Source organism: Salmo trutta, chromosome 32 (assembly GCF_901001165.1).
Source record: "Salmo trutta chromosome 32, fSalTru1.1, whole genome shotgun sequence".
Taxonomy (NCBI): domain Eukaryota; kingdom Metazoa; phylum Chordata; class Actinopteri; order Salmoniformes; family Salmonidae; genus Salmo; species Salmo trutta.
In genome coordinates, this window is record NC_042988.1 from 16,323,235 (window position 1) to 16,339,277 (window position 16,043).

Sequence of the window (16,043 nt, forward strand, 5' to 3'; positions counted from 1 at the left end):
ACGTGACCTGACGCTGGTCTTGGCAGTGGAGACCGTGCAGCAGAGCTTACTGATATACGGATAAGGTCCTTGGAACTAGAAAGACAACATATGGACAATGTCAATGCTACATTCAGGCAGCCAGTAAGGAAATTCCCCTTTGCCACTGCTAATGCTAATACTACAGCCAACTCTGCAGCAGACAACCCCAATACGTGCAGATATTGTGGCATTTCTCACGGACGAGGAAAATAATACTGCCCAGCCTATGGAAAAATATGCAAATCCTGTGGTACAGCTAATCACTTCGCAAGGGTCTGCATGAAAAGCAAGAGAAAGGAGGGTAAAGTGCACTCCATTGAAACAAACACAGATGAAGGGAACAACAGCACAGAGGATGTATATGCTAGCGAGTGCATAGGGGCAGTGAGGGCAAAAGGACAAAAGTGGTTTGTCACTCTGCTACTTAATAATAAACCACAGCAATGCCAGCTAGATTCAGGGGCCACATGTAACGTTATGAGCCTTAGAGACAAAAGGAGGCTCGCGCCCAGAGACAAACTCACACAGAGTAGCACCAAGCTGAAACTGTATTCGGGACAGTTCATGACCTCTTTAGGCCTGTTTGTGACAGAGTGTGTTTTACGTGGCCAGAAACACACCCTTGAGTTTGAAATAGTTGAGGCTAGTCAACAGCCATTACTGTCAGGTTCTACATGCGAGCGCCTTGGACTTATTAACTTCACCATCCCAGCTGATCTTAACATTATAGACAATGTCCAGGCTGGGCCCCTGAGCAAGGAGACACTCCTGAGCAAGTACCATGATGTCTTCAATGCACCGGTCGAGTCAGTTCCCGGCGAAGTCCACTTTGAGTTGGACGCAGCAATCCAGCCTGTCCAGTGTGCACCCCGCAATGTACCAGTGGCCATGAAAGCAGCTACAAAGGCTCAGCTTGACAAATACGAAGCAGATGGCCACATGATATCCGTCACCGAGCCTACAGACTGGATAAGTAATATGGTCATCGTCAAGAAACCAGACAAGCTACGGATATGCATTGATCCTAAACACCTCAACCGGGCTCTGAGATGCTCACATTACATTATGCCCACGTTGGAGGATGTTCTTTACAAGATCCCAAAGGCCAGAGTCTTCACGCTCGTGGACGCCAGAGATGCCTTCCTGCAGTGCAAGCTCGACGAGCCCAGCAGCTACATGACCACCTTTTGGACACCCTGGGGCAGGAAGAGGTGGTTGAAGCTCCCGTTTGGTGTCTCCGTGGCTCCAGAGGTGTATCAGCGGAAACAGCATGAGCTGTTGATGGGACTCAGTGGCGTGGAACCCATAGCAGATGACATCCTCGTAGTAGGCTGTGTGGACAGTGATGAGGAGGCAGAATGTGACCATGATGCCAAGCTGCTGGCCCTGATGGTCAGATGCAGACAGGTCAAGCTAAGGCTAAGCATAAAAAAGCTTCAGTTTAAAGTGCCAGAGGTCCGCTTTCATGGGCACATCTTGTCCTCCACTGGATTGAAGGCGGATCCTGATAAAGTGAATGCTGTCTTGGAAATGCCCCACCCATCTGACGTGAAGGCAGTGCAGCGCTTCGTCGGATTCGTCACCTACCTGGCCAAGTTCCTACCGCGGCTCTCTGAAGTGTGTGAGCCACTAAGGAGGCTCATGGACAAGGACACCATCTGGCATTGGCTCCCAAAACATGACGCAGCGGTGAGGGAAATAAAACAACTGGTCACCCAGACACCTGTACTGCGATACTACGATGTGTCAAAACCTGTCACGATTCAGAGTGACTCAAGCCAGTATGGACTTGGCTGTTGCCTCATGCAGGAGGGCCAGCCTGTGGCATTCGCCTCTAGGGCACTCACCCCAACAGAGCAGAACTATGCCCAGATAGAGAAGGAGTGCCTCAGCATTGTGTTTGCATGCCAACGCTTCCACCACTATCTGTACGGGCGCGACAATATTACCGCAGAGACAGATCACAAGCCCCTTATTGCTATATTCAGCAAGCCTCTCCTGAATGCCCCGAAACGACTGCAGAGCATGCTACTGGCCCTACAAAACTACAACCTCAAGGTGGTGTATAAGCCAGGGCCAGAGATGTATGTGAGTGACACGCTCAGCAGGGCTACTGCATCAGGCACTCACACACGCTCCATGCATGAACGACACGCAGTGTGCAGCTTACAAACAGAGCAAGTGGATGTTGACGAGCAACTCCAGGCATTGAGGTCTGTGATTCTGATGGGCTGGCCCGACTGCAAGGAAGAAACTGCTTTAGCCGTCAGAGATTATTGGCCAGTCAAAGAGGAGCTCAGTGTTCAAAACGGAGTAATATTCAAGGGTCAGAGAGTCGTTATTCCCCGGTCTCTGCGCCCTGAGATGTTGGCGCGCGTGCACTCAAGTCACATAGGAGGTGAGGCCTGTTACAGACAAGCACGTGACACACTGTATTGGCCAGGAATGCAGAGTGAAATCAAAGACTATGTCAGTAAATGCACAATCTGCAATGAATATGCCACTGAGCAACAGAGAGAGACGATGATGTCCCACGAGCTACCGATGCGCCCCTGGCAGATAGTAAGTCTAGATCTCTTCCAGCACAGTGGCAAAGACTTTCTGCTGGTAGTCGATCATTACTCAGACTTCTGGGAGATTGACCTCCTCCCCGACCTCTCAGCAGAGACAACAATCAAACGCTGCAAGGCTAAGTTTGCCCGCTATGGCCAGCCAGATAGGGTAATTTCAGACAATGGACCCCAATTCTCCGGAGTTGAGTTCCGAAAATTTGCTGCAGATTGGGAATTCGAGCACGTCACTTCATCACCACGACACCCAAAAGCTAATGGGAAGGCGGAGTCCGCAGTCAAAATCGCAAAGAACCTCTGCAAAAAAGCTCTGCGAGAGGGCAAAGATGCCTGGAAAGCAATCCTGCAGTGGCGCAATACCCCGACAGAAGGCATGGATAGCAGCCCGGCCCAGCGCCTCATGGCACGGCGCTTAAAAGCAGCTCTGCCAGTAGCCAGCACTCTCCTGGAGCCATGTGTGGTGACAGACGTGCTGGTGAAGCTACGTCACAGAAGACAGGTCTCCAAGTTCATCTATGACAAATCAGCAAAAGACTTACCTGAGCTCAGGGTGGGTGAAACGGTGTGGATGAAGCCACTACCAGGGGACCGGACTGGCCTCTGGAGACTCGGATCCTGTGTACAGAAAGTGGCACCACGCTCCTACTTGGTCGAGGTGAATGGATCACGGTACCGTCGTAACAGGGTTGACCTTCGGATTGCTGAGCCAGCACCTACTCAGAACCCTGATGGTCAAAGGGGTCGCATGACAAAAGACAGAACCCCAGCAAGTGACATGGGGCCTGAGGCACTGGGCGAAGAGCCAGGGGATCACAGGTCGGCCGCTCCCTCGCCCATCAATACTCCCTTTAGACAGTCAGGTGACACGCCTGTGCGGGAACCCGCAGTCCTCGCAGACAAGCCCCCTGTCTTTTCACGCTGTGGGCGTCTGTCCCAGCCACCAAAAAGACTTAATCTGTAGGTTTCCCATTAGGGATTGTTGACAGACAGAGATAAAAGTGAAGAGAGTATCAAAATGTGTTAAGTTGTTACCTGAAAAAAAAAAAAAAAAAATACGAAACTGTTCATGTTGGAAATTATTACTAGGTTTGTTTTGTTAGTGAATTGACAGCTCCTGTCCTATTTTATAAAAGGAAAGATGTTATGGGTGTAAGATGGCACAGTGATGCCATCTGTTGGTAAATGTTAATTACTGCAACTCCAGTGTTTTACCGGTGTGCTTGAAATACCCGGATGTATTGCAATATACTAAACAAGACTGGTTACTCGCATCCATGCCTCTGTCTCGTCATTTAACATTCAAACAGTTATGTAACCAGGTGGAAGCAGCAAAGTGATGGCTATTTAACAGTCTGATGGCTTTGAGATAGAAGCTGCTCCACTCAATGTTGTTTCTTGCACTTGCCCCCAAAGTGTACCATCTGCGTTAACTTGGTTGAGTTTATAAAAACATGTTATATCATGGCTCAGGCTAAGACCCAGATGCAGACACAGGAGGCAGATAGTACGAGTCTCAGAGTTTATTATAGTACAAGGGGCAGGCAATCGGTAGGTCAAGGCAGGCAAAGGGTCGTAATCCAAATCAGAGTCAGGCAGGTACAGGACTGCAGGCAGGATCAGGACAGGCAGAACTGGGAAGACTAGGAAAAACAAAAAACTAGCGCACGGAAATATGCGGGTAGGATTTGACGGGACAAGACAAACTGGCAACAGACAAACAGAAAACGCAGGTATAAATACACAGAGATAATGGGGACAAATGGGAGACACCTGGTGGAGGGTGGAGACAAGCACAAGACAGGTGAAACAGATCAGAGTGTGACAGTTATATATAAATCAACCTCACTGACTGGGGTCTACCATATGGGTGACATTCCAGATTATAATACAAAAATAATGTATAATTAATGTTTACGCTACCCATTATGAAAACCTGAATCTCCTTGCCATCCAAGTAAGAAGATAAGAGCATCCTGACTGTTTGCATCACTGCCTGGTAAGGCAATTGCTCGTCCTCCGACCGCAAGGCACTACAGAGGGTAGTGCGTGCAGCCCAGTACATCACTGGGGCTAAGCTGCCTGCCATCCAGGACCTCTACATCAGGCGGTGTCAGAGGAAGGCCCTAAAAATTGTCAAAGACCCCAGCCACCTCAGTCATAGACTGTTCTCTCTACTACCGCATGGCAAGTGGTACCGGAGTCCCAAGTCTAGGACAAAAAGGCCCCTCAACAGTTTTTACACCCAAGCCATAAGACTCCTGAACAGGTAATCAAATGGCTACCTGGACTATTTGCATTGTGTGCCCCCCCCCAACCCCTCTTTTATGCTGCTGCTACTCTCTGTTTATCATATATGCATAGTCACTTTAACCTGTCTGGGCTAGGGGGCAGTATTTTCACGGCCGGATGAAAAACGTACCCAATTTAAACAGGTTTCTACTCTGGCCCAGACACTAGAATATGCATATTATTAGTAGATTTGGATAGGAAACACTCTGCAGTTTCTAAAACTGTTTGAATGGTGTCTGTGAGTATAACAGAACTCATATGGCAGGCAAAAACCTGAGAAAAATCTAAGCAGGAAGTGAAAAGTCTGGGAATTGTAGTTCTTCTTTTGATTCTCTATCGAAGCTCCAGTGTCTGTGGGGTAACGTTGCACTTCCTAAGGCTTCCATTGGCTGTCTAAAGCCTTCAGAAAGTGGTTTGAGCATTTTCCTGTCACTGGGCAGAGTATAGGAGCTCAGTTACTGAGTGGTCTGCCTGGCAACAAAGGGATTGGATATGCTCGGTCCCGCGAGCGCGCCCCTCCTTCTTTTTCTTCTTGAATGAATATGCTATTGTCCGGTTGGAATATTATCGCAATTTTACGTTAAAAATACCATAAAGATTGATTTTAAACAGCGTTTGACATGCTTCTAAGTACGGTAATGGAACATTTTGACTTTTCGTCTCTCGTTCCGCGCTCGCGCGTTACCCTTTGGATAAGTGATCTGTACGCACGAACAAAACGGAGGTATTTGGACATAAATATGGATTATTTGGAACAAAAACAACATTTCTTGTGGAAGTAGCAGTCCTGGGAGTGCATTCTGACGAAGATCAGCAAAGGTAATACAATATTTCTAATACTAATTCTGAGTTTAGGTTGCCCCGAATTTGGCAGGTGTCTGAATAGCTCGCCGTGATGGCTGAGCTATGTACTCAGTATATTGAAAAATGTGCTTTCTCCGTAAAGCTATTATAAAATCTGACACAGCGGTTGCATAAAGGAGTAGTCTATCTATAATTCTTAAAATAATTGTTATGTATCTTGTCAAAGTTTATGATGAGTATTTTTGTAAATTGATGTGCACATTCACCGGACGTTTTGGTGGGAATACATTTTCTGAATATCACGCGCCAATGTAAAATGCTGTTTTTGGATATAAATATGAACTTTATCGAACAAAACATACATGTATTGTGTAACATAATGTCCTAGGAGTGTCATCTGATGAAGATCGTCAAAGGTTAGTGCTTCATTTCGCTGTGTTTTGGGTTTCATTGACACATGTCCTTGCTTGGAAAATGTCTGTGATTATTTTTGTCTATGTACTCTCCTAACATAATCTAATGTTTTGCTTTCGCTGTAAAGCCTTTTTGAAATCAGACAATGTGGTTAGATTAACGAGAAGTGTATCTTTAAAATGGTGTAAAATAGTCTATGTTTGAGAAAGTTGAATTATGATATTTTGTTGTTTTAGAATTTTCCGCCCTGATATTTCACTGGCTGTGTCCCGCAGGTGCCCATAGCCCATAGAAGTTAACTATACATTCATGTACATACTACATCAATTGGCCCGACCAACCAGTGCCCCTGCACATTGGCTAACCGGGCTATCTGCATTGTGTCCCGCCACCCACCACCCGCCAACCCCTCTTTTACGCTACTGCTACTCTCTGTTTATCATATATGCATAGTCACTTTAACCATATCTACATGTACATACTACCTCAATCAGCCCGACTAACCGGTGCCTGTATATAGCCTCTCTACTGTATATAGCCTCGCTACTGTTTTTTTCACTGTCTTTTTACTGTTGTTTTTATTTCTTTACTTACCTATTGTTCACCTAATACCTTTTTTGCACTGTTGGTTAGCGCCTGTAAGTAAGCATTTCACTGTAAGGTCTACTACACCTGTTGTATTCGGCACACGTGACAAATAAACTTTGATTTGATTTAAACCCACAAGTACACCACAGAATAACACAATGCAATTACTAGGTGTTAGACAGGATTTAGCTAGTTGAAATGAAGTGTATCTTTATCAGTGGTGTAAAGTACTTAAGTAAAAATACTTTCAAGTACTACTTAAGTCGTTTTTGGGGGTATCTGTACTTTACTTTACCATTTAATTTTTTACAAATTTTACTTTTACTTCGCTACATTCCTAAAGAAAATAATGTACTTTTTACTCCATACATTTTCGTAGACACCCAAATGTACTAATTACATTTTGAATGCTTAGCAGGACAGGAAAATGGTCCAATTCACACACTTGTAAAGAGAACATCCCTGGCCATCCCTCTGATCAGGCGGACTCACTACACACAAATTCTTCAATTGTAAAGATGTCTGAGTGTTGGAGTGTGTCCCTGGCTATCTGTAAATTAAAATAACAAGAAAATGTTGTTGTGTGGTTTGCTTAATATAAGACATTTGAAATGATTTAAACTTTTACTTTTGATACTTAAGTATATTTTATCAATTACACTTACTTTTGATACTTAAGTATATTTAAAACCAAATACTTCTAGACTTTTACTCAAGTAGTATGTTACTGGCTGACTTAAATCAAATCAAATCAAATGTATTTATATAGCCCTTCTTACATCAGCTGATATATCAAAGTGTTGTACAGAAACCCAGCCTAAAACCCCAAACAGCAAGTAATGCAGGTGTAGAAGCACGGTGGCTAGGAAAAACTCCCTAGAAAGGCCAAAACCTAGAGAGGAACCAGAGATCTTGGCCATGTTCTGTTATTATATTATAACAGAACATGGTCAAGATGTTCAAATGTTCATAAATGACCAGCATGGTCAAATAATAATAATCACAGTAGTTGTCGAGGGTGCAACAAGTCAGCACCTCAAGAGTAAATGTCAGTTGGCTTTTCATAGCCAATCATTGAGAGTATCTCTACTGCTCCTGCTGTCTCTAGAGAGTTGAAAACAGCAGGTCTGGGACAGGTAGCACGTCCGGTGAACAGGTCAGGGTTCCATAGCCGCAGGCAGAACAGTTGAAACTGGAGCAGCAGCACGGCCAGGTGGACTGGGGACAGCAAGGAGTCATCATGCCAGGTAGTCCTGAGGCATGGTCCTAGGGCTCAGGTCCTCCGAGAGAGAGAAAGAGAGAATTAGAGAGAGCATACTTAAATTCACACAGGACACCGGATAAGACAGGAGAAATACTCCAGATATAACAGACTGAACCTAGCCCCCGACACAAACTTCTGCAGCGTAAATACTGGAGGCTGAGACAGGAGGGGTCAGGAGACACTGTGGCCCCATCCGATGATGCCCTCGGACAGGGCCAAACAGGCAGGATATAACCCCACCCACCTTGCCAATGCACAGCCCCGACGCCACAAGAGGGATATCTTCAACCACCAACTTACCATTCTGAGACAAGGCCGAGTATAGCCCACTAAGATCTCCGCCACGGCACAACCCAAGGGGGGGCGCCAACCCAGACAGGAAGACCACGTCAGTGACTCAACCCACTCAAGTGACGCACCCCTCCTAGGGACAGCATGGAAGAACACCAGTAAGCCAGTGACTCAGCCCCTGTAATAGGGTTAGAGGCAGAGAATCCCAGTGGAGAGAGGGGAACCGGCCAGGCAGAGACAGCAAGGGCGGTTCGTTGCTCCAGAGCCTTTCCGTTCACCTTCACACTCCTGAGCCAGACTACACTCAATCATAGGACCTACTGAAGAGATGAGTCTTCAGTAAAGACTTAAAGGTTGAGAACGAGTCTGTGTCTCTCACATGGGTAGGCAGACCATTCCATAAAAATGGAGCTCTATAGGAGAAAGCCCTGCCCCCAGCTGTTTGCTTAGAAATTCTAGGGACAATTAGGAGGCCTGCGTCTTGTGACCGTAGCATACGTGTAGGTATGTACGGCAGGACCAAATCGGAAAGTTAGGTAGGAGCAAGCCCATGTAATGCTTTGTAGGTTAGCAGTAAAACCTTGAAATCAGCCCTTGCCTTAACAGGAAGCCAGTGTAGAGAGGCTAGCACTGGAGTAATATGATCACATTTTTTGGTTCTAGTCAGGATTCTAGCAGCCGTATTTAGCACTAACTGAAGTTTATTTAGTGCTTTATCCGGGTAGCCGGAAAGTAGAGCATTGCAGTAGTCCAACCTAGAAGTAACAAAGGCATGGATACATTTTTCTGCATCATTTTTGGACAGAAAGTTTCTGATTTTTGCAATGTTACGTAGATGGAAAAAAGCTGTCCTTGAAACAGTCTTGATATGTTCTTCAAAAGAGAGATCAGGGTCCAGAGTAACGCCGAGGTCCTTCACAGTTTTATTTGAGACGACTGTACAACCATCAAGATGAATTGTCAGATTCAACAGAAGATCTCTTTGTTTCTTGGGACCTAGTACAAGCATCTCTGTTTTGTCCGAGTTTAAAAGTAGGAAGTTTTCAGCCATTCATTTCCTTGTGTCTGAAACACAGGCTTCTAGCGAGGGCAATTTTGGGGCTTCACCATGTTTCATTGAAATGTACAGCTGTGTGTCATCTGCATAGCAGTGAAATTTAACATTATGTTTTCGAATGACATCCCCAAGAGGTCAAATATATAGTGAAAACAATAGTGATCCTAAAACGGAACCTTGAGGAACACCGACATTTACAGTTGATTTGTCAGAGGACAAACCATTCACAGAGACAAACTGATATCTTTCCCACAGATAAGATCTAAACCAGGCCAGAACTTGTCTGTGTAGACCAATTTGGGTTTCCAATCTCTCCAAAAGAATGTGGTGATCGATGGTATCAAAAGCAGCACTAAGATCTAGGAGCACGAGGACAAATGCAGAGCCTCAGTCTGATGCCATTAAAAGGTCATTTACCACCTTCACAAGTGCAGTCTCAGTGCTATGATGGGGTCTAAAACCAGACTGAAGTGTTTCGTATACATTGTTTGTCTTTAGGAAGGCAGTGAGTTGCTGCGCAACAGCTTTTTCAAAATTTTTTGAGAGGAATGGAAGATTCGATATAGGCCGATAGTTTTTTATATTTTCTGGGTCAAGATTTGGCTTTTTCAAGAGGCTTTATTACTGCCACTTTTAGTGAGTTTGGTACACATCCGGTGGATAGAGAGCCGTTTATTATGTTCAACATCACTTTTACTTGAGTCATTTTCTGTTAAGGTATCGTTACTTTTTCTCAAGTAAGTTTTCCACAACTGATTTTGAGGGGAACATTATGTAATTAAAAAAGCATCACATTTTCATACTTGACTTAAAGTAAAGTTACATTAATAGAAAATGACACAAGTAAAAGTGAAAGTCCCCCAGTAAAATACTACTTGAGTAAAAGTATTTGGTTTTAAATATACTTCACTATCAAAAGTAAATGTAATTGATAAAATATATTTAATTATTTCAAATTCCTTATTAAGCAAACAAGACAGCATGATTTTCTTGTTTTTTTGTATTTACAGATAGCCAGGGGCACACTCCAACACTCAGACATAATTTACAAATGAAGCATTTGTGTTTAGTGAATCTGCCAGACAAGATGCAGTAGGGATGTCCAGGGATTTTCTCTTGGTAAGTGTGTGAATTGGACCAGTTTCCTGTACTGCTAAGTATTCAAAATGTAAAGGGAAAGGTGTAACGAGTACTTTTTGGGTGTCAAGAGAAAATGTATGCAGTAAAAAAGTACATTATTTTGTTTAGGAATGTACTGAAGTAAAAGTAAAAGTTGTCCAACATTTAAATAGTAAAGTACAGATACCCAAAAAAACTTGGGCTGGAGCTCTCTACCATTGGACTCTGGAGCAGTGGAAACACATTCTCTGGAGTGATCAATCACGCTTCACCATCTGGCAGTCCGACGGATTAATCTAGGTTTGGCGGATGCCAGGAGAACGCTACCTGCCCCAATGCATAGTGCCATCTGTAAAGTTTGGTTAAGGAGGAATAATGGTCTGGGGCTGTTTTTCATGGTTCGAGCCCGGCCCCTTAGTTCCAGTGAGGGGAAATCTTAACGCTACAGTATACAATTACATTCTAGATGATTCTGTGCTTCCAACTTAGTGGAAACCTTTTGGGGAAGGTCTTTTCCAGGCCTATTCGCCCAACATCAGTGCCCAACCTCACTGATGCTCGTGGCTGAATGGAATCAAGTCCCCGCAGCAAAGTTCCAACTTCTAGTGGAAAGCCTTCCCAAAAGAGTGGAGGCTGTTATAGCAGCAAAGGGGGGGACCAACTCCATATTAATGACCATGATTTTGGAATTATATGTTCAACGAGCAGGTGTTCACATACTTTTGGTCATGTAGTGTATTTAGCAGATGTTATTGTGGGTGTAGCGAAATGCTTGTGTTCTTAGCTCCAACAGTGCAGTAATATCTAACAATACACAACAATACACACATATATATACACAGTACCAGTCAAAAGTTTGGACACAGCTACTCATTAAAGCGTTTTTATTTATTTTTACTATTTCCTACATTGTAGAATAATAGTGAAGACATCAAAACTATGAAATAACATATATGGAATCGTGTAGTAGCCAAAACAAATTTAAATAAATCAAAAAATATTTTACATTCTCCATCCTTTGCCCTAATGGCAGCTTTGCACACTCTTGGCATTCTCTCAACCAGCTTCATGAGGAATGCTTTTCCAACAGTCTTGAAGGAGTTCCCACATATGCTGAGGACTGGTTGGCTGCTTTTCCTTCACTCTGCGGTCCAACTCATCCCAAACCATCTCAATTGGGTTGAGGTCGGGTGATTGTGGAGGCCAGGTCATCTGATGCAGCACTTTATCACTCTCCTTGGTCAAATAGCCCTTACACAGCCTGGAGGTGTGTTTTGGGTATTGTCCTGTTGAAAAACAAATGATAGTCCCACTAAGCGCAAACCAGATGAGATGGGGTATTGCTGCAGAATGCTGTGGTAGCCATGGTGGTTAAGTGTGCCTTGAATTCTAAATAAATCACAGACAGTGTCACCATCAAAGCACCCCCACACCATCACACCTCCTCCTCCATGCTTGGGAACCACACATGCGGAGATCATCCGTTCACCTACTATGTGTCTCACAAAGATACGGCGGTTGGAACCAAAAATCTCAAATTTGGACTCATCAGACCAAAGGACAGATTTCCACCGTGTTTCTTGACCCAAGCAAGTCTCTTCTTAATATTGGTATTGACTGACCTTCATGTCTTAAAGTAATGATGGACTATCGTTTCTCTTTGCTCATTTGAGCTGTTCTTGCCATAATATAGACTTGGGCTTTTACCAAATAGGGCTATCTTCTGTATACCACCCCTACCATGTCAATACACAACTGATTGGCTCAAATGCATTAAGGAAAGAAATTCCACAATCTAACTTTTAACAAGGCACACCTGTTAATTGAAATGCATTCCAGGTGACTACCTCATGAAATGGTTGAGAGAATGCCAAGAGTGTGCAAAGCTGTCATCAAGGCAAAGGGTGGCTACTTTGAAGAATCTAAAATCTAAAATATATTTTTATTTGTTTAACACTTTTTCTGGTTACTACATGATTCCATATGTGTTATTTCAGAGCGTTGATGTATTCACTACTATTCTACAATGTAGAAAATAGTTAAAATATAGAAAAACCCTTCAATGACTATGTGTGTCAAAACTTTTGACTGGTACGGTATATGTACTGCTCAAAAAAATAAAGGGAACACTTAAACAACACAATGTAACTCCAAGTCAATCATACTTCTGTGAAATCAAACTGTCCACTTAGGAAGCAACACTGATTGGCAATAAATTTCACATGCTGTTGTGCAAATGGAATAGACAACAGGTGGAAATTATAGGCAATTAGCAAGACACCCCCAATAAAAGAGTGGTTCTGCAGGTGGTGACCACAGACCACTTCTCAGTTCCTACGCTTCCTGGCTGATGTTTTGGTCACTTTTGAATGCTGGCGGTGCTTTCACTCTAGTGGTAGCATGAGATGGAGTCTACAACCCACACAAGTGGCTCAGGTAGTGCAGCTCATCCAGGATGGCACATCAATGCGAGCTGTGGCAATAAGGTTTGCTGTGTCTGTCAGCGTAGTGTCCAGAGCATGGAGGCACTACCAGGAGACAGGCCAGTACATCAGGAGACGTGGAGGAGGCCGTAGGAGGGCAACAACCCAGCAGCAGGACCGCTACCTCCGCCTTTGTGCAAGGAGGAGCAGGAGGAGCACTGCCAGAGCCCTGCAAAATGACCTCCAGCAGGCCACAAATGTGCATGTGTCTGCTCAAACGGTCAGAAACAGACTCCATGAGGGTGGTATGAGGGCCCGACGTCTACAGGGGGGGGGGTTGTGCTTACAGCCCAACACCGTGCAGGACGTTTGGCATTTGCCAGAGAACACCAAGATTGGCAAATTCGCCACTGGCGCCCTGTGCTCTTCACAAATGAAAGCAGGTTCACACTGAGCACGTGACAGACGTGACAGAGTCTGGAGACGCAGTGGAGAATGTTCTGCTGCCTGCAACATCCTCCAGCATGACCGGTTTGGCGGTGGGTCAGTCATGGTGTGGGGTGGCATTTCTTTGGGGGGCTGCACAGCCCTCCATGTGCTCACCAGAGGTAGCCTGACTGCCATTAGGTACCGAGATGAGATCCTCAGACCCCTTGTGAGAACATATGCTGGTGCGGTTGGCCCTGGGTTCCTCCTAATGCAAGACAATGCTAGACCTCATGTGGCTGGAGTGTGTCAGCAGTTCCTGCAAGAGGAAGGCATTGATGCTATGGACTGGCCCGCCCGTTCCCCAGACCTGAATCCAATTGAGCACATCTGGGACATCATGTCTCGCTCCATCCACCAACGCCACGTTGCACCACAGACTGTCCAGGAGTTGGCGGATGCTTTAGTCCAGGTCTGGGAGGAGATCCCTCAGGAGACCATCCGCCACCTCATCAGGAGCATGCCCAGGCGTTGTAGGGAGGTCATACAGGCACGTGGAGGCCACACACACTACTGAGCCTCATTTTGACTTCTTTTAAGGACATTACATCAAAGTTGGATCAGCCTGTAGTGTGGTTTTCCACTTTAATTTTGAGTGTGACTCCAAATCCAGACCTCCATGGGTTGATAAATTGGATTTCCATTGATTATTTTTGTGTGATTTTGTTGTCAGCACATTCAAGTATGTAAAGAAAAAAGTATTTAATAAGATTATTTCATTCATTCAGATCTAGGATGTGTTATTTTAGTGTTCCCTTAATTTTTTTGAGCAGTGTATATATACTGGGATGTATAGACATTATGGACAGTATATGGATAGAATATTTTGTATATCTGAAGAATGCGTAGTATAGAATAGTATATGTACAGCAATAATTAAATAGGATAGGCCTTGACTAGATTACAGAATATACAGTTGAAGTCAGAAGTTTACATACACTTAGGTTGGAGTCATTAAAACCCATTTTTCAACCACTCCATAAATTTCTTGTTAACAAACTATAGTTTTGGCAAGTCGGTTAGGACATATACTTGTGCATGACAAAAGTAATTTATCTTTTTACATTTTTTTTGTCTTTTGTTATTTTTTTTTGTTTACAATTATTTCACTTATAATTCACTGTATCACAATTCCAGTGGGTCAGAAGTTTACATACACTAAGTTGACTGTGCCTTTAAACAGCTTGTAAAATTCCAGAAAATGATGTCATGGCTTTAGAAGCTTCTGATAGGCAAATTGACATCATTTGAGTCAATAGGAGGTGCACCTGTGGATGTATTTCCAGGCCTACCTTCAAACTGAGTGCTTCTTTGCTTGACATCATGGGAAAATCAAAAGAAATCAGCCAAGACCTCAGAATTTTTATTTTTTTTGTAGACCTCCACAAATCTGGTTCATCCTTGGGAGCAATTTCCAAACACCTGAAGGTACCACGTTCATCTGTACAAACAATAGTACGCAAGTATAAACACCATGGGACCACGGAGCCGTCATACAGCTCAGGAAGGAGACGCGTTCTGTCTCCTAGAGATGAATGTACTTTGGTGTGAAAGGTGCAAATCAATTCCAGAACAACAGCAAAGGATCTTGTGAAGATCCTGGAGGAAACAGGTACAAAAGTATCTATATCCACAGTAAAACGAGTCCTATATCGACATAACCTGAAAGGCCGCTCAGCAAGGAAGAAGCCACTGCTCCAAAACCGCCATAAAAAAGCCAGACTACAGTTTGCAACTGCACATGGGGACAAATGTCGTACTTTTTGGAGAAATGTCCTCTGGTCTGATGAAACAAAAATAGAATTGTTTGGCAATAATTACCATCCTTATGTTTGGAGGAAAAAGGGGGAGGCTTGCAAGCCGAAGAACACCATCCCAATCGTATTGCATGGGGGTGGCAGTATCATGTTGTGTGGGTGCTTTGCTGCAGGAGGGACTGGTGCACTTCACAAAATAGATGGCATCATGAGGGAGGAAATTCTGTGGATATAGTGAAGCAACATCTCAAGACATCAGTCAGTAAGTTAAAGCTTGGTCGCAAAGGGGTCTTCTAAATGGACAATGACTCCAAGCATACTTCCAAAGTTGTGGCAAAATGCCTTAAGGACAATGAAATCAATGTATTGGAGTGGCCATCACAAAGCCCTGACCTCAACCCTATAGAACATTTGTGGGCAGAACTGAAAAAGTGTGTGCGAGCAAGGAGGCCTACAAACCTGACTCAGTTACACCAGCTCTGTCAGGAGGAATGGGCCAGAATTCACCCAACTTATTGTGAGAAACTCGTGGAAGGCTACCCAAAACGTTTGACCCAAGTTAAACAATTTAAAGGCAATGCTACCAAATACTAATTGAGTGTATGTAAACTTCTGACCCACTGGGAATGTGATGAAAGAAATAAAAGCTGAAATAAATCATTCTCTCTACTATTATTCTGACATTTCACATTCTTAAAATAAAAGTGGTGATCCTAACTGACCTAAGACAGGGAATTTTTACTAGGATTAAATGTCAGGAATTGTGAAAAACGGACATTAAATGTATTTGGCTAAGGTGTGTGTAAACTTCCAACTTCAACTGTATGTACTGTACATAGGGGTCGAATCCAAGATGGCGTAGCAGTCAGACGTCTTTGTCTTTGTCCTGTCGTGTCCCTTGTATATATCTTTTTACATCTTTTTCTTCGCATATCTTTTAAAAATATTTTCCTAAACCTC